The sequence below is a fragment of the Bufo bufo genome, chromosome 1, assembly GCF_905171765.1.
Source record: "Bufo bufo chromosome 1, aBufBuf1.1, whole genome shotgun sequence".
NCBI classification, from domain to species: domain Eukaryota; kingdom Metazoa; phylum Chordata; class Amphibia; order Anura; family Bufonidae; genus Bufo; species Bufo bufo.
The window spans coordinates 415,650,342-415,668,919 of record NC_053389.1 but is presented as its reverse complement, the minus strand read 5'-3'; the positions used below and the strand labels follow the sequence as shown (position 1 = coordinate 415,668,919).

The 18,578-nt window shown below is 42.6% G+C and overlaps 1 pseudogene; it reads right to left on the bottom strand.

The window, feature by feature from the left end:
- Positions 1 to 18,135: 18,135 nt before the first annotated feature.
- Positions 18,136 to 18,254, bottom strand: LOC120987434 (annotated as a pseudogene).
- Positions 18,255 to 18,578: the final 324 nt, after the last annotated feature.

The window sequence follows — 18,578 nt, the reverse complement described above, 5'->3', positions numbered from 1 at the left end:
GACCTCTCTCTAGTAACTATATCCTGTAATATTATTACACTCCAGAAATACATCCAGGCCCCTCTTGAATTCCTTTATTGTACTCACCATCACCACCTCCTCAGGCAGAGAGTTCCATAGTCTCACTGCTCTTACCGTAAAGAATCCTTTTCTATGTTTGTGTACAAACCTTCTTTCCTCCAGACGCAGAGGATGTCCCCTCGTCACAGTTACAGTCCTGGGGATAAAAAGATGATGGGATAGATCTCTGTACTGACCCTGATATATTTATACATAGTAATTAGATTTCCCCTCAGTCGTCTTTTTTCTAACGTGAATAACCCTAATTTTGATAATCTTTCAGGGTACTGTAGTTTCCCCATTCCAGTTATTACTTTAGTTGCCCTCCTCTGGACCCTCTCCAGCTCTGCTATGTCTGCCTTGTTCACTGGAGCCCAGAACTGTACACAGTACTCCATGTGTGGTCTGACTAATGATTTGTAAAGTAGTAGGAATATGTTCTCATCACGGGCATCAATGCCCCTTTTGATGCAACCCATTTTCTTATTGGCCTTGGCAGCAGCTGCCTGACACTGTTTTTTGCAGCTTAGTTTGCTGTTTATTAAAATTCCTAGATCCTTTTCCATGTCAGTGTTACCGAGTGTTTTACCATTTAGTATGTACGGGTGACTTGCATTATTCCTTCCCATGTGCATAACTTTACATTTGTCAGTGTTAAACCTCATCTGCCACTTATCTGCCCAAGCCTGCAATCTATCCAGATCCCTCTGTAGTAGTATACTATCCTCTTCAGTGTTAATTACTTTACACAGTTTAGTGTCATCTGCGAAAATTGATATTTTACTATGCAAGCCTTCTACGAGATCATTAATAAATATATTGAAGAGAATAGGGCCCAATACTGACCCCTGAGGTACTCCACTAGTGACAGTGACCCAATATGTGTACCACTAATAACCACCCTCTGTTTTCTATCCCTCAGCCAGTTACTTACCACATACAGACGTTTTCTCCCAGTCCGAGCATTCTCATTTTATATACTAACCTTTTATGTGGTACAGTGTCAAATGCTTTGGAGAAGTCCAGATATACTACATCCATTGATTCGCCGCTGTCAAGTCTAGAACTTACCTCCTCATAGAAACTGATTAAATTAGTTTGACATGACCGATCCCTCACGAAGCCATGCTGATATGGCGTTATTTGCTTATTTCCGTTAAGATGCTCTAACATAGCATCTCTCAGAAAACCTTCAAACAGTTTACCCACAACAGATGTTAAACTTACCGGCCTATAGTTTCCAGGCTCTGTTTTTGGACCCTTTTTGAATATTGGCACCACATTTGCCATGCGCCAATCCTGTGGGACATTCCCTGTCAGTATAGAATCTGCAAATATCAGAAATAAGGGTCTGGCTATGACATTACTTAATTCCCTTAGGATACGGGGGTGTATGCCATCCGGTCCTGGCTATTTGTCTTTTTTAATCTTTTTAAGTCGCTGTTGTACTGTCACCATAAACCTGTTCGCTACCACAGCTACACATGTACAGTGCTGGATTAAAGTACAAACATGACACCCGCTCGCACATGCAGCGGGCTTCATGGCCGGCGGGTCTTCACTTTTTCAAACAGCAGAGACCCACGGCTAATGACCGTGATCGGCATTATTACCTTTATTAAAGCCTTTAGATGCTGTGATCAAGTGAGATCACAGCATCAAAGGGGAACAACCTAATATGCAACATGTTGCGGTGGCAAATTTGTCTCAAATTAAGCAAGCCAATGGTTGCTACAAATTTAGACAAATTCCAACCAGATTCAACCTTTCATTTTCAAAAAGAGCTGTCAAAAATGAAAGGTGGAATCTTATTACTATTGCTATGGGCAAATAAGCCACCTCTACTTTACACCAGTTTGATAAATGACCCCAAAAGTGTCTAGCCAGGCACTAGATTTATCGCTAAACCTGAGACACTATGATAAATTTGGTGCTTGTCTAGAGAGCCTGCCTAAGGTTATGCCCTCCACAGATCCACAGAATTAATAAATCTACCCCTGTATTTTTATGTATGTATGCACGTCTGTATTGGTGTTATGTTCATACATATCAGTCTCAGTCAGTAATTGATATTTCAAAACACATGCCAAGAAACCCAAAAGATAACAGAGACCATTTAAAGGCTTTTATGCAATGAATGGAATAACACCACAAAAATGCCACATGTAAAACAAGGTATTTGCCCCTCAAAAAAACAGCATAACTTAAAAAGGCATCAAGCAATAATAAAAACTAAAATTTTCCATTAGCTTTATAGCTGAGTTTTCTTACCTAAAACACAATAAAAATGCAGTCAAACCTCCATGTGTGATCCCAGCTCACAGGTAAAATAGGCAAATGAACCCACTTTATTAGTGTCACGGGTAATGGGGAGGGGATAACACCAGATAACACACAGAAGGAATAGACCGGAGTCTAGGCCTCAAAGCTAAGGGAGAAGGATGGTGACCCCCTACGAATCCCTAGACCTCTCCCTTACTCCTGCCAGTATGAGTAGACCCTGAAGGTGGAAATACTCATACACCGTAACCTAAGCCCTGGAGACCCTGGAAGGCCCTAGGAGTGGTGGCAGGGAATGAGACTACTGGTTCCTCCCCAGATGAAGGAATCAGCATCTCCCTGAGGCCTAGACAACAACACACACAAGCGAACAACAAAATGCAAAACAAAATGCACTTAGCTTAAAGAAGAAGAATGGAGAAGCAGGAGATCCAAAGGAACAACACACCTGCTCAACCAACTCCAGCAGGAAATATCAACCGCACGGTAAGCAGTGTGAGTCAGAACTAAAAAAGAAGAAGAAGGAATAGAGGCTCACCCAACTGAAGGTATGCATAGGTGCTCTAGTCACGTATTGACCCACCCAGTCAAGAGAAGGAACAAAAATTGAATATAGAATAAAGTGACTGGCAGTCGACCTTTGACACCATGAGTTAGTATATAAGGAACAACAATTTATTTGCAGAGTAAAATGTAAAATGAGTATCAAATGGTTCATACAATATGTATAAAATTGCAGATAAAAACACTTATAATGATTAATAAAATCACAAATAAGAATGCATTTTATCGAAATTTTTATCGATAAAATCACAAATAAGAATGCATAAGATAACTGTAATAATTCACATTGGTATAATTGTATGGCTAAAAATCACAATTATAACACACCAACATAAATTCGCATTGGTATAAATTATAGTCCCAATTCTTAAAGCCTATGGGTGGTATTTGGATGGTCCTCTCACTCGACGTTTTAGCGAATAAAATCCACAGTTTTAACTATAGTAGACACTAGACAGTGTGAATTTGAATAAGCAGTTGAGTCAGTATGAAATACTTCAAGAGAATAGATGTTGAAAAGTGACTTTTTCGGATGATGAAATCAAATAAGCGCTTTTTTTCTACAAACTTTTATACCCCCTCTGATATCCAAGACTCGACCGTATAGCCGGGAACCAAATTTACCTGAACACGTGGGATGCCGAGCTGACACCTCCAGGACCACGCAGGGTATCGTACCCAGACGGCGAGCTAACACGGCCGGAGTCATCCACAGGAGGGAGGTAAGGTCGGATACTGACCGGTCCGTGCGACGACACGTAGTAGCGGAGGTACAGACCGACAATCAACCACTATTGATTTCTATTATTCGATTTCATCATCCGAAAATGTCACTTTTCAACATCTATTCTCTTGAAGTATTTCATACTGACTCAACTGCTTATTCAAATTCACACTGTCTAGTGTCTACTATAGTTAAAACTGTAGATTTTATTCGCTAAAACGTCGAGTGAGAGGACCATCCAAATACCACCCATAGGCTTTAAGAATTGGGACTATAATTTATACCAATGCGAATTTATGTTGGTGTGTGTTAGAATTGTGATTTTTAGCCATACAATTATACCTATGTGAATTATTACAGTTATCTTATGCATTCTTATTTGTGATTTTATCGATAAAAAGTCAAGAGTAGGTCCTGCGATATGGGAATCCAAACCATGATTCCCATATCGCAGGACCTACTCTTGACTTTATATTGATAAAACATCTGACAAATAGAAGCGCTTCTTTTCTACAAACTTTTATACCACCTCTGATATCCAAGACTCGACCGTATAGCCGGGAACCAAATTTACCTGAACACGTGGGATGCCGAGCTGACACCTCCAAGACCACGCAGGGTATCGTATCCAGATAAAGAGCTAACACGGCCGGAGTCATCCACAGGAGAGAGGTTAGGTCGGATACTGACCGCTCCGTGGGACACTACGTAGTAGCGGAGGTACAGACTGACAATCAACCACTATCGATTTCTATTATTCGATTTCATCATCCGAAAAAGTCACTTTTCAACATCTATTCTCTTGAAGCATTTCATACTGACTCAACTGCTTTTTCGAATTCACACTGTCTACTATAGTTAAAACTGTGGATTTTGTTCGATAAAACATCGAGTGAGAGGACCATCCAAATACCACCCATAGGCTTTCAGAATTGGGACTATAATTTATACCAATGCGAATTTATGTTGGTGTGTGTTATAATTGCGGTTTTTAGCCATATACGATTATACCTATGCGAATTATTACAGTTATCTTATGCATTCTTATCTGATTTTATACATACTGTATTAATCATCATAAGTGTTTTTATCTGCAATTTTATATTGTATGAACCATCTCATACACATTTTACATTTTACTCTGCAAATAAATTGTTATTCCTTATATACTAACTCATGGTGTCAAAGGTCAAGTGCCAGTCACTTTATTCTACGTATATTCAGAACTAAATAGAGCCTCAGTAATGACCACAAGCTGCACCTGACAAGAGGTGTGTCCATACCAAACAACAACACTGCAAGGAGAAAACAGAGAGACTGTCAGATACCCTCAAGCCATTTGGCACCAGGAGAAGTATAGAGTGGGCTCAGCATGCATGTTGGTACCTGCATCCCTGGATTTAAAGGGAACCTGTCACCTCCAACGAACATCCTAAGCCGGCAGCAGTACCTTAGAGTAGCCAGCAGCATGTTTATAATGATCATTTTCTTTCTGCAGGCAGATGTAAGTCACGGTAACCACGCCCCCTTCCCTGCCCCTTCGCTGTGATTGACAGTGCTTATGCATGACAGTTCAGCTGGCTTTGCCGAACGGCCGGCTGTCAGTCGCAGCAAAAGGGGCAAGGAAGGGGGCGTGGTTACCGTGACGTGAAGCAAGGAGGCCGCTGCCTCTGTGACTTCAAGCCTGACTAGAGAAGCGCGCCAGACAAGGGATTAAAGAATGTTTTTACAGCTTTTGCTTTATCTGCCTGTAGGAAGAAAATAATCATTACAAACATGCTACTGGCTACTCTAAGGTACTGCTGCCGGCTTGGGATGTTTGTTGGAGGTGACAGGTTCCCTTTAATGGAGGCCGTTATGGCACCAAAATGGTAAAAAGCAGAGTGGACCCAGCATGCATGTGGAACCTAGACTCCCTTAATTTTATGGTGGGCATTTTGGCACATAACAGGTCGTATTTAGTGTTAGGTTCCCATCTAATAGAGATCGCCTTGACATTTGGCAGATAGGCCCAAATAATTTAGTACAAAATGTATTTGCCAAGAATCTCAAATTTGCAAAATAAGCGTAGCATTAGAATCAGAATGTTTTCTATAATTATGGCATTATTGTACTTTATTTATGTTTGCAGAGTGCTGTTGCATTGTTATTTTTTTCTTGTGTTTCTAGCCATAGCAGTGTGCACCTGCACATTGGGATGTGCTGACTCCCTTTTTTTTGCTGTGTGTGCAATGGTGACTACAAAGATTATGATGAAATTATTAGTGGACTGCGCTGGTTCTGTATAGGTCCAAGAAACCCCAGTCTGACAATGGTCATAATTTTTCCTTTAAAGTAATGATCCAGCTTGTTTTTCTCTTCTACATATTCAGAATTACATGTATTTGCTGTGGGTATTTGTAATTTGTACATATTTTCTGCATTACGTACACTGTGGTATTAAATGGCTGCCTCTGTCTGGCAGTTTTCCTGATCTTAAATCTATCCATTACTTTATTTGCTTTGAACTTACTCATAGAAATGTACTTCCATGCTCTTGAATAGATTTTGCAGCTGTGCAGCTGTTTTTTCCTCAAAATGTTTATCGCTGTCAATTGCAATATTAGAGATTTTTAAGCCACATTTTCTACTTGCCCACTTTAATGCCAAATTCACACTTGGTGATTTTCTACATTCTGGCCACTGTAACATTTTACCCAAGCGGACTGATATGAAATGTTAAATAACAGTGTAACGGATCTCCTAGCACCCCGACCGGGTACCTCCGTTGATAAATGCTCCCAGTGCCTCCCGAGGACTCCAAGCACTCCGCTCGACACCGATACCACCACAGGAACCAGGAAAAGGAACAGCTCTTACAAGAGCTAGGAGTAATAGCCAGGGGAGTATACAAGTATAGCAATCCCCACACACATGAGACGAGGCTCTATGTTGAGTGTAAAAACAGGAACACTTTATAGAGGGCTACCCGCCCGTATTTATGCAGGCCCCATCTGGTGTACATGCCCCTAGGGGACCAGAAGGAAGACTGTGACACAGGACAGATACGTAGCACTCAGGATACACAGACACAATACATCCCCACAATGCATCATGGTTTCCTCCTCTCTGCCCTGGAGACACCCGAGGGGCAATTCAATTATCTCTCAGGACAAAGGGAAATTACCAATACACATGTGGGAACAACAGGACAGGAATCACCACCCAAACACACAATGTCACACCCTCACAGCAAACACAGACATTTAACATATTCCCAGATAGCTCAAGTCTGAGTGCATATAATTAGGTGAATAGCACTCAGAATACACAAATACAATAAAATTAGCTATCTGGGTACCATCACATAACATACAATACAATTACACAGACAGATGGTTCTGTCACACACCTCAAAACCCCACATGTCCCCACATGTCCCCATATGGCTTGGATCTGAGCGCTCAGATGCCACAAACACAGTCAGATCGCCATGGGGTTTAAGTTTTGCATGGGCTGATGAGAGGGCCCATAATCCTGGGGCAAGAGGCTGGCAACCAGGCCCCTCCAAAACAGAGTGGCGAGGTTATTTTCCGCCACAAACAGGATTTTTAGAAAACCTATTTTCGAGAATTCCCCGCCATTTGTGTGGCATACATTTGTTTTGACTTCTTGCACTACTGAAGGTAACAACTGTGGTTACAGTTCATAGATCCGATTCTTTAAAAAAAAGTCCTTCTTAGTACAGTTTTTTAGACGTATTTGTGCCATAACATTTTTTTTTCACCAGGATAGTGGTGTGACCAAGTTTTGGTCACTACATCCATAATGCTCATTTGGCATCATAGGGCATATAGACACTTTTAACACTGTATGATCTGAATCGACATCTGTATAGTGCAGGTCAATCACTGTGATTATCACCTTTTTCCCACTGAATCGTAATCTTGATGGATTACCCAGAAGAAGCAGTATGAGTAAGGCGGTACATTGAACCAACACTTACAGACTTGCATTGGCCAGATCAAACAGCATGATGCTTTAAAAAGAAACAATGGGGGTAATTTATCACAATGGTTATATTTTAAATCAGTTTTCCCTGGCTCTGCATAGGCATACTTTGCCCCAAGCACGTTGCTTGTTAAATTTGGTGCATCTTTAAACCTAACACTTCACACCTCCTACAGGAATGACTTTAGGACTTATATTTGAGACTTTTTAAAGTGTCTCAGTGATAAATCTGGATTGAAACTTAACATTTTCACCCCAAAATTTCATAGAAGTCCTTTTTGGTGACTTTTTGAAGACAGAATTCTGAAATGCAGGGCTTGATAAATCCCCCCTCTCCCAATAGCTTCTTTAGGGTATAGAAGTCTGGTTCAAAAATAATTGTTATAAGTCATGTCTAGGTTAACTTACTTTTTTAGTTTTTAGTCTAAATTGAAATATGTCTCCTGAACTTTTCAGACTGTATGCTCTGTGCGTCCATTATATTTAATTTTCCATTTCATAAAGTTTCTGCTGTTTAATACTATTTCAGCTTTTTTCAGATAATTCAATAAACTTTTATTCTTTTTCTGGTATTGGTCGGTAAACATCCTAATGCACTTTAGTATTAAATAGTATTATATATGAGCAATTTGTTTTACAAAAAGATTACATATTAATGTGCTTCAAAAAGTCAGACTAGAAAGAAATCAAACAGACATTTAGTATTAATGCAACTGATGAAATAAGTGGGAACACATTTTATTAGAGTTCATGGAGTTGAACTTCTCATTTTAGTTTCAAAAGTTTGCTGACTGCACATGCAAAAGGAAAAACTTCTCTTTCACTTCTTAATTGGTTTCTTCTTTTTGAATAAATAAAGGCAATCATCCTATATTTTCATTCCAATTTATTTGGAAGCATTAGTCAACTTGTCTGAGCAGTCAGACATGAAGAAGCAGAGAAGGAGTAGACTGGGTATACACAGGACGCTTCCGACGCAATACAACGGAGGATGGGAGAGAGCAGTGCAGAATGGACGTGTAGACGAAGAAAGGCATCCACTATTTGACATCAATTGATGGTGCTGCGAACAGCACAGACAATGTTTACATCTGAGGATTAAACCACAAAAGAATTAGAAAAACAAAAAAAAGAAACATTAAATAACATATAGTAAGGACACATAAAGGGCCAACTCCTTTAAGTATCTAGTAAAACAGAAATGTCTGGAGAGGTGAGGTCCTCTTTAACATTTAAGATATAGATGGAGCCCTTAAAGCACAAAATGTCCTCAGGCTTATACTATATACATATAAGTTATTTAGCATTTTAGATGTTATAGGAGGATTTATTAAACCTGCTGCAGCAGACTAGTGGCTTTAATTTGCCATCAATTTTCACCTGCTTTCTGCACAGGTTTGCAACTTTTTGCTCATTTACGCCATGCTCAACACTTTTCTGAAAAGTGAGTGGGGCATGAAATGCAAGGAGCTTGGTCTAAGTAACCCGACATAGCTATAAAAAGTTCCATTAGAAAGCAACTTACATCAGAAATCTACATCAGCTCCAACCTCCTGGGATGCACAAAAAAATTATTAAAATATGTGTAAGAGGCTAGTATATTATTTTATTAAGACTGACCTGAGAAACACTAACCTTAGGAACCCCCTACCCCATAATGCTTGCATGATGTACTACTACCCATCATGGCAGCAGGGTTGTTTCCGTTCCTTACTGTAATAGTATGTAATGGCGATGAAGCAAGCTCAGAAGCTGAGCACTTGCAGGTGCTGGCTGTATTATATTGCAGGCAATTTGCCCCCACTGCCAGGATCAGAAAAAATGTAAATCCTGTCAATTTAACCCCTCAAATGCTGCAGTCAATAGCAATGGCAGCATCTGAGCAGTTAGCAGGTAAGTGGTATGGTAACCAGGAGCCTTTTGAAGGCTCCCAAGCCTGCCATGTCTCCACTGCTAATACATCCTGCCTCCAGCTATGGGCTATGCACTGTAACAAAGGAGTATAAGAGTACAAGCAATCAAAAGATCACTGGTTTAAGTCCACTAAGGGGGCTAAAATTCAACCCCTCCCTTTTCCCATTATGTTCATAACATCCCAATTAAAATATCCCGTGATTTACCCTGAATGGAAAATACCATAAAAAATGCCACAATTATCATTTTTTAGCACCTTGTCTTGTCATATCAAAATGGCATTGATAGAATGCCCCTACAAAAAATAATCCTTCACTCAGCTCCGTTGGCAGGAAAAATAAAAGTTATGGGTCAGAACATGGGGTTTGACTATTTTTAAAAATAGTAAAGCATAACAAAACCATAAAAATTTGGGATCTTCATGATCGTACTGACATGCAGAATTGCAAAATAAAGTTAAAATGTCATTATTACCTAACACTGAACACCATAAAATGAAACCTTAAATGCTGGGTGGACTACAGTATCCAGAAAGATTATCAAAATTAGGGTTATTCACTTTAGAAAAAAGACAACTAAGGGGAGATCAATAACTATGTATAAATACAGGTATATCAGGGGTCAGTACAGAGATCTCTCCCATGATCTATTTATCCCCAAGACTGTGACTGTCACAAGGGGACATCCTCTGTGTCTGGAGGAAAGAAGGTGTGTACACAAACATAGATGATAATTCTTAATGGTAAGAGCAGGGAGACTATGGAACTCTCTGCCTGAGGCTTTTGCTCCTTTTCTGGCTTAAAGAGGACCTTTCACAGATCCTGACATTGTGAACTAAGTATACAGACATGGAGAGCGGCGCCCGGGGATCTCACTGCACTTACTATTAACCCTGGGCGCCGCTTCGTTCTCCCGCTATGTCCTCCGGTATCTTCGGTCACTAAGTTATGGTAGGCGGAGATTTCGGTCACTAAGTTATGGTAGGCGGAGTCTGCCCTTGTTCTGCTGTAGCGCTGGCCAATCGGAGCGCAGAGCTCACAGCCTGGGAGAAAAGAACCTCCCAGGCTGTGAGCTCTGCGCTGCGATTGGCCAGCGCTACAACAGAACAAATGCAGACTCCGCCTACCATAACTTAGGGACCGAAATCTCTGCCTACCATAACTTAGTGACCGAAGATACCGGAGGGCATAGCGGGAGAACGGACCGGCGCCCAGGGATAATAGTAAGTGCAGTGAGATCCCCGGGCGCCGCTCTCCATGTCTGTATACTTAGTTCACAATGTCAGGATCTGTGAAAGGTCCTCTTTAAAGTTAGACCATTTTCTATGCCTATAGCTGAACCGTCCCCTTCCCCACCCCCGACACGCCTCCTTTTTTAGTCCTGGCTTCAGCGGGGAAAAGTCACAAATAACCTTTGCACTTCAATCTGCAACAGATAAACAGAAAACTGGCATATATCTGATAGTAAATGACCCCCATATTTTTAACACTCAGCATAACAAATCAGCATACCTACAAACTTATACAGAGAAATCACCCCCAAAATGTAGCCAACGCATGTGTGTTGTTTGCCAAATTTTGACTTTGGATCTAGGGTTCCAGAAGTTTCAACTGGATACTTAGTGTTTTTCCATGGGTCTCTGGAGTTTGTACTTCCATGTGTTTTTTAACCTCTTTCCGACCTTCACCGTACATGAACTGCAGATGGATCTATAAAAATGGCACCTACTCTAGTGTGCAGTAGACACCATAGCCGACGGGTTTCTGCTGTTTAAATCAGCAGATGGTGATGGACGAACATCGGCCAGGACGTTTCGCGAACGCGCATTCGCGATCAAATGTTCGCGAACCGCGCGTTCGCAGCGGGCCCCATTCACTTTAATGGCAGGCAAACCTGAAAAACCTTCAGGTCATATTTGCAGCCACCAAATAGTTACTAGAAGTGCACAAATAGTTCCACAACATGGACAGTGACATACCAGAGGGGGATCAATGACAAAAAATATGTATTTTAATCAGGGGCCATTTTTATGCGTCTTAAAGGGAAACTCTCAAAATTGTGCCCTGCCGGAGCCTAGAGCGTTTTTATTTTAGGCCACGGGAATATGGGCCCCAAAAATTAGACATTCACCTGACAGAAAAGAACAAGTGATTATGTGGCTGGAGGTATATTAGATGGTTAGTGGATAACAATTTTACTGCAGGCCAGTGGAGTACAGGCCCCAAACATTAGGCATTCACCTGACAGAAAAGAAAAAGTGATTATGTGGCTGGAGGTATATTAGACAGTCAGTGGATAACAATTTTATTGTAGGCCAGTACAGGCCCTAAAAATTAGGCATTCACTTGACAGAAAAGAACAAGTGATTATGTGGCTGGAGGTAAATTAAACAGTCAGTCAATAACAATTTTACTGCAGGCCAGTGGAGTACAGGCCCCAAAAATTATGCATTCACCTGACAGAAAAGAACAAGTGATTATGTGGCTGGAGGTATATTAGACGATCAGTGGATAACACTTTTACTGTAGGCCAGTGGAGTACAGTCCCCAAAAATTATGCATTCACCTGACAGAAAAGAACAAGTGATTATGAGGCTAGAGGTATATTAGACGGTGTCACGGGTAGTATGGGGAAGGAAAGACAACCAAGGGGAACAACAACAAAACAACTACAGACTAGGCCCCAAGCCTAGGGAATAAAGAGGTCACCTCATAGCAAACCCTGACTCTCTCCCTAAGCTGCTAACCACATGTGCATGTCTCAAAGGTAGAAATACACATGCACGGGAACCTAAGACTGCTGACACACTGCACCAAACCCTCAGCTTAGGGAACAGGGAAAGAGGCAACCAGCTCCTTCGAACCTGAAGGAGCCAGTGTCTCCCTGAGGCCTAGTCAGGACAGACACAAAAAGAAAAGGGAAAGGACTTAGCTTCAGAAGCAACTGGAACAGGAAAATCGCCACACAAGAAGACCACTCCTCAGAAGAACTATTAGCCACAGGGAAACCAGTGAAAGGCGAAACATATAAAGGGGCCATCTGACTGATAATGAGCAACACCTGCAAAGGGGTGGAAACCTGTCAGCAACAATGAAAACAATAGAGATCTGTCAGATCGACTCCTGAGTCTTCAGTCTATCTGAACTTCTCTCCCAGAGCCGGCGGTGACAGTACTCCCCCTTCTACGGGTGACCTCTGGGCACCCAGGACCAACTTTATCAGGGTGGGCTCTGTGAAAAGCCCTCAGCAGCCGACTGGCATTCACATCAGTCGCCAGGACCCACGTTCTCTCCTCCGGTCCGTAATCCTTCCAATAAACGAGGTATTGAAGGGAACCCCGAAGGACACAAGAGTCAATAACTTTGGAAATTTTAAACTCCAGATTCCCGTCAACCATGACAAGTGGAGGTGGCAAGGAAGATGGTACAGCAGGTTCCACATAACTCTTTAACAAAGATTTATGAAAGACATTATGGATCTTCCAAGCCTGCGGAAGTTCAAGGCGAAAAGAAACCGGATTAATAATGGCAGAGATCTTGTATGGACCAAAAAATCTTGGACCTAACTTCCAGGATGGCACCTTCAACTTAATGTTCTTAGTGGACAACCACACCAAATCGCCCACATTCAGATCCGGACCAGACACACGTTTCTTGTCAGCCATAGGTTTATACCTATCGCCTATCTTTTTTAAATTGATTAGAATTTTCTGCCAGATATATGACAAGGAAGAAGCAAATCTCTCCTCATCAGGAATACCAGAGGAATTATTCCCAGAGAACATACCAAACTGAGGGTAAAACTCATATGCACCAAAAAATGGTCACTTATCAGTGGACTCCTGACGACGATTATTCAAAGCAAATTCAGCCAACGACAAAAATGAGGACCACTCCTCCTGATTCTCAGCAACAAAACACCTCAAATATGTCTCCAGATTATGGTTAGTGCATTCAGTTTGTCTGTTTAACTGAGGGTGAAAGGCCGAAGAGAAGGACAAACGAATCCCCAGGCGAGTACAGAAAGCCTTCCAGAATATGGAAACAAATTGAGTCCCTTTATCAGACACCACATCAGAGGGAATGGCGTGTAATTTGACAATGTTATCAACAAATGTCCAAGCCAGAGTTTTGGCATTGGGTAAACCAGAAAATGGAATAAAGTGTGCCATCTTACTGAAACGGTCGACCACCACCAAAATCACAGTCATCCCATAAGAACTGGGCAAATCAGTGATAAAGTCCATAAACAAGTGCGTCCAGGGACGAGATGGGATGGAAAAAGGAAGAAGAGATCCTGAGGGCCGAGTAGGAGTCACCTTGGCATATGCACAGGTTTCACAAGCTGCCACATAGCCCTCAACACTCTTACCCGGCCACCAGAATCTCCGAGAAATAAGATCAACAGTGGATCTGCTCCCAGGGTGTCCAGCAAGGACAGTATCTTGATGTTACTTAAACACCTTGTGACAAAGCTCAGAAGGAACAAACAACTTCCCTGGGGGACAGGAATCAGGTGCCTCTCCCTGAACTTCTAACACCTCCGCCTCCAGTTCAGGATAGAGGGCGGATACAACCACCCCATCAGCCAAAATCGGACCAGGATCCTCAGTATCACCTCCCTCCGGGAAGATACACGACAAGGCATCCGCCTTGACATTCTTTACCCCAGGGCGAAAAGGGACAATAAAATTTAATCTGGTAAAAAACAAAGACCATCTGGCCTGCCTTGGGTTCAAACGTTTAGCCGACTCCAGGTAGGCCAGATTTTTATGATCGGTAAATACAGTAATGGGATGAATCGCTCCTTCTAACCAATGACGCCATTCCTCAAAGGCCAACTTAATGGCCAGCAGCTCTCTATTGCCAACATTATAATTTATCTCGGCAGAAGAGAGTTTTTTTCGGAAAAACTTTATAGTGGAAAAAGCATGTAACACCTCTTCCGACCAGACAGAGAAATCCACCCCTTTCTTAGTCATGTCAGTCAGAGGTTTGACAACAGTGGAATAATTCAAGATAAATTTTCTGTAGTAATTGGTAAACCCTAGAGTTGAGCAAACACCTGGATGTTCGGGTTCAACGGGTTCGGCCGAACTTCGGAAAAAAATGTCATGGAAAGGGCTAGAGGGCTGCAAATGTCGTCAAAATGTGGTTAAGAGCATGGCAAGTGCTCTGCAAACAAATGTGGATAGGGAAATGACCTAAAATATGTAAAAAAATAATAATAATAATCTTGCTCTAGGAGGACCAGGTCCATATGGAGTAGGAGGTTGAGGAGGCGGTGGATGTGGCGGTGTGGGTGGAAGTGGCGGTGGAGGAGAAGGAGGTAGCCTACACTTCTTTTTGGTTTTAAATGTATTTGTATTTTTTTAAATTAGGGTACACCCCAAAACATTGGGAAATATAACCTGTGATAACCCTCTCCAGTCATGCTAAACACACGTTCAGACAATACACTGGCTGCAGGGCAGGCCAGCGCCTCCAAGAGGTAAAGGGCAAGCTCAGGCCATGTGCCCAATTTGGAGACCCAGAAGTTGCAGGGGCTGACCCCTGTCAGTCGGTTCGTTTAGGCGTGTGCACACTTACTGCCCCACCATGTCGCACATCCCCGTGATGTTCACGATCCAATTTGATATCTGCTCTATCAACTTTCGATGTTCTTTTATAAGCCTACCATGGTGATCACGGGTGGCGGGGAATCAGGGTTCCAGGCCAGAGAGGGAGTGTGAGAAATATTAGAGTTGAAATATGGGAGAAATTATTAAAGCGTAAAAGTGTGAAAACTTTTCAAAGTTTAAGCATTGAATGAAAGGATGTGGCGTGCATTAATTACTGAATAATATATAAAATTTTATTCCGTGTCACCTATGCATAGCAGGTGTTTATTCACGTCTAAAATTGCATAATGTCAACCCAAGAATGTAAAAGAAAAATTATTGAGCTTTATTAAGCTGTCAACTAGGTAGAGGAGGGGTATGTTACACCCAAAAATTGGTGAATTTCACCAGAAAATGTAACTGATATTTTTTTTTTTAAACCTGTCTACTAGGTATAGCAGTGGTACATCACACCCAAAAATTTGTGAATTTAACCAGAAAATTTTACTGACTATTTATTTTTGTTTAACCTGTCTACTAGGTATAGCAGTGGTACTATACACCCAAAAATTAGTTAATTTCACCAGAAAATGTAACTGACAATTATTTTATTTTTTTAACCGGCCTACTAGGTATAGCAGTGGTACTATACACCCAAAAATTGGTGATTTTCACCTGAAAATGTTAATGAGAAAGTAGTGAAATGATATAAAATAAAATGCGTACAAAAAAAATAAAAAATTTGATTTATGAGGTGGAGTTCCATATGGAGTAGGAATTTGAGGAGGCGGTGGACGTAGCGGTGTAGGTGGAAGTGGCGGTGGAGGAAGACGAGGTAGCCAACCCAGGTTTTTGGTTTTAATTATTATTTTTTTTAATTAGGGTACACTCCAAAAGAGTGTGAAATATCCAAAATACAAACCGGTATACATGTCTATTCTGGACAAGGTACTGACAAGTCCTGAGGGATCCATGCCATGCTAAACACACGTTCATATAATACACTGGCTGCAGGGCAGGCCAGCACCTCCAAGGCGTAAAGGGCGAGCTCAGGCCATGTGCCCAATTTGGAGACCCAGAAGTTGAAGGGGGCAGACCCGTCATTCAGTACGTTTAGGCGTGTGCACACATATTGCTCCACCATGTTGGTCAGATGCAGATATAACGTCCCTGACCGTGCTTACTGGTCAGATGCACCTTGCCACAAATGGCGTTGCGCAGTGCACACTTCTTTGTGCAGGGAAGGGATGGCTCGCCTGGAAAAGTAGTGGCGGCTGGGCACAACGTACTGTGGGACAGCCACCGCCATAAGGCCATTAAAACTATCCATCTCCACCGGACGGAATGACAGCATTTCAAAGGCCAGTAATTTAGAAATGCTGGCATTCAGGGCTAGGGATCGCGGGTGGGTAGGGGGGTACTTCCTCTTCCTCTCCAGCATTTGGGAGATGGAGAGCTGAACGCTTCTGTGGGACATTGTGGAGATGCTTGGTGACCCAAGTGTTGGTGTTGCTGGCAGATCCTCTGTTTGCGGGGTGGCAGGTGGCACTGTCACTCCAGAGGTGGATGAAGAGGCCGAGACTGCAGCAGAAGAGGAAGCAGGAGGAGCCAGAGACTTTTCTTCGTTTTTTTGGTGTCTACTCCACTGCAGCTCGTGCTTTGCACTTAAATGCCTGGTCATGCAGGTTGTGCTCAGGTTGAGAACATGTATGCCTCGCTTCAGGCTCTGATTGCACAGCGTGCAAACCACTCGTGTCTTCTTGTCGTCAGCACATTGTTTGAAGAACTGCCACGCCAGGGAACTCCTTGGATCTGGCTTTGGTGTGCTCGGTCCCTTGCTGCGGTGGGCAATAGCAGGCGTACTGTCTAGAGGACGGCCGCTCCGCTTTTGCACCCTTCTCCCTCTTCTGCTGTGCTGATTGCTCTGTGAGACCACCGCCTCTTTCTCCGAACTACATAGGTCACTCAAATGACCTTGATTCCATGTGGGGTCGAAGACCTCATTGTCTTCCACATCATCTTCCACCCAGTCTTCACCCCTGCCTTCCTTGTCGGTCTGCACACTTTCAACAGCCCCAGCAGTTGGCACGTGTGTTTCGTCATCATCCGAGACGTGCTGCGATGGTCCTCCCAAGTACTCATCTTGAAAGATAAGTGGTTGGGCATCGGTGCACTCAATCTCTTCCACTTCTGAGGCAGGGCTAGGTGGATGGCCCTGGGAAACCCTGCTAACAGAGTCATCAAAAAGCAGAAGAGACTGCTGCGTGACTTGGGGCTCAGACTGGTTGGCTGATTTGCAAGGGGGTGAGGTGAAAGACTGATAGGCATCGGCTGCAGGTGCCAACTGTGGTCTTTCAGCAGGAGACTGGGTGGGAGACAATGTGGAGGAACTGGATCCATTGTCAGCAACCCAATCTACTATCGCCTGTACTTGTTCAGGCCTCACCATTCGTAGCATTAGGCCCGACCAAATACCGCTGCAGGTTCTGTCGCCTACTCGCACCTGAGGAAGGGGTTTCACTTGTGCGTGTAGCTGGAACAGATCGACCACGTCCTCTCCCTGCAACAGGAGCTCCACCAGCAGCACCACGACGTGGGGCACGTCCCTTATTTGACGTTCTCCTCATATTTTTCAAATTTAGGATCTTGCCCTAAATGGGTGTTTAATTGATAGTAGAATAGAACGACAGTATGTAAAGGGTGTATCTCACACGGCCTAAACCAGACTAGGCCTCAATTAAAGATTTTTTTGCCCAAAATGGCTGTATTTCAAATGCCTGAATCAAACCCCTGTATATAAAGGGTGTATCTCACACAGCCTGACCCACTGTAGGCCTGAATTAAAGATTTTTGCCCAAAATGGCTGTATTTCAAATGCCTGAATCTAACCCCTGTATGTAAAGGGTTTATCTCACACGGCCTGAACCAGTGTAGGCCTAAATTAAAGATTTCTTTTCACAAAATGGCGGTATTTCAAATGCCTGAATCAAACCCCTGTATGTAGAGTCAACGGAACAAGGGATTCCCAGCCAGTCTCCCAAGCTGGTACTTGCCAAGCCTTAAGCTGCTTATCTTCTGCGATCTGACGAGTGCAAGTACATTCTACTTAGAATAACCGTTGACGTTTTTAAGTCAACGGAACAAGGGATTCCCAGCCAGTCTCCCTGTATGTAGAGGGTGTATCTCACACGGCCTGAACCAGTGTAGGCCTGAATTAAAGATTTCTTTGCACAAAATGTCTGTATTTCAAATGGCTGTATTTCAAATGCCTGAATCAAACCCCTATATGTAGAGGGTGTATCTCACACGGCCTGAACGAGTGTAGACCTGAATTTAATATTGGTGTACCAAATGGCGGTATTTCAAATGCCTGAATCAAACCCCTGTATGTAGAGGGTGTATCTCACACAGCCTGAATCAGTGTAGGCCTGAATTAAAGATTTCTTT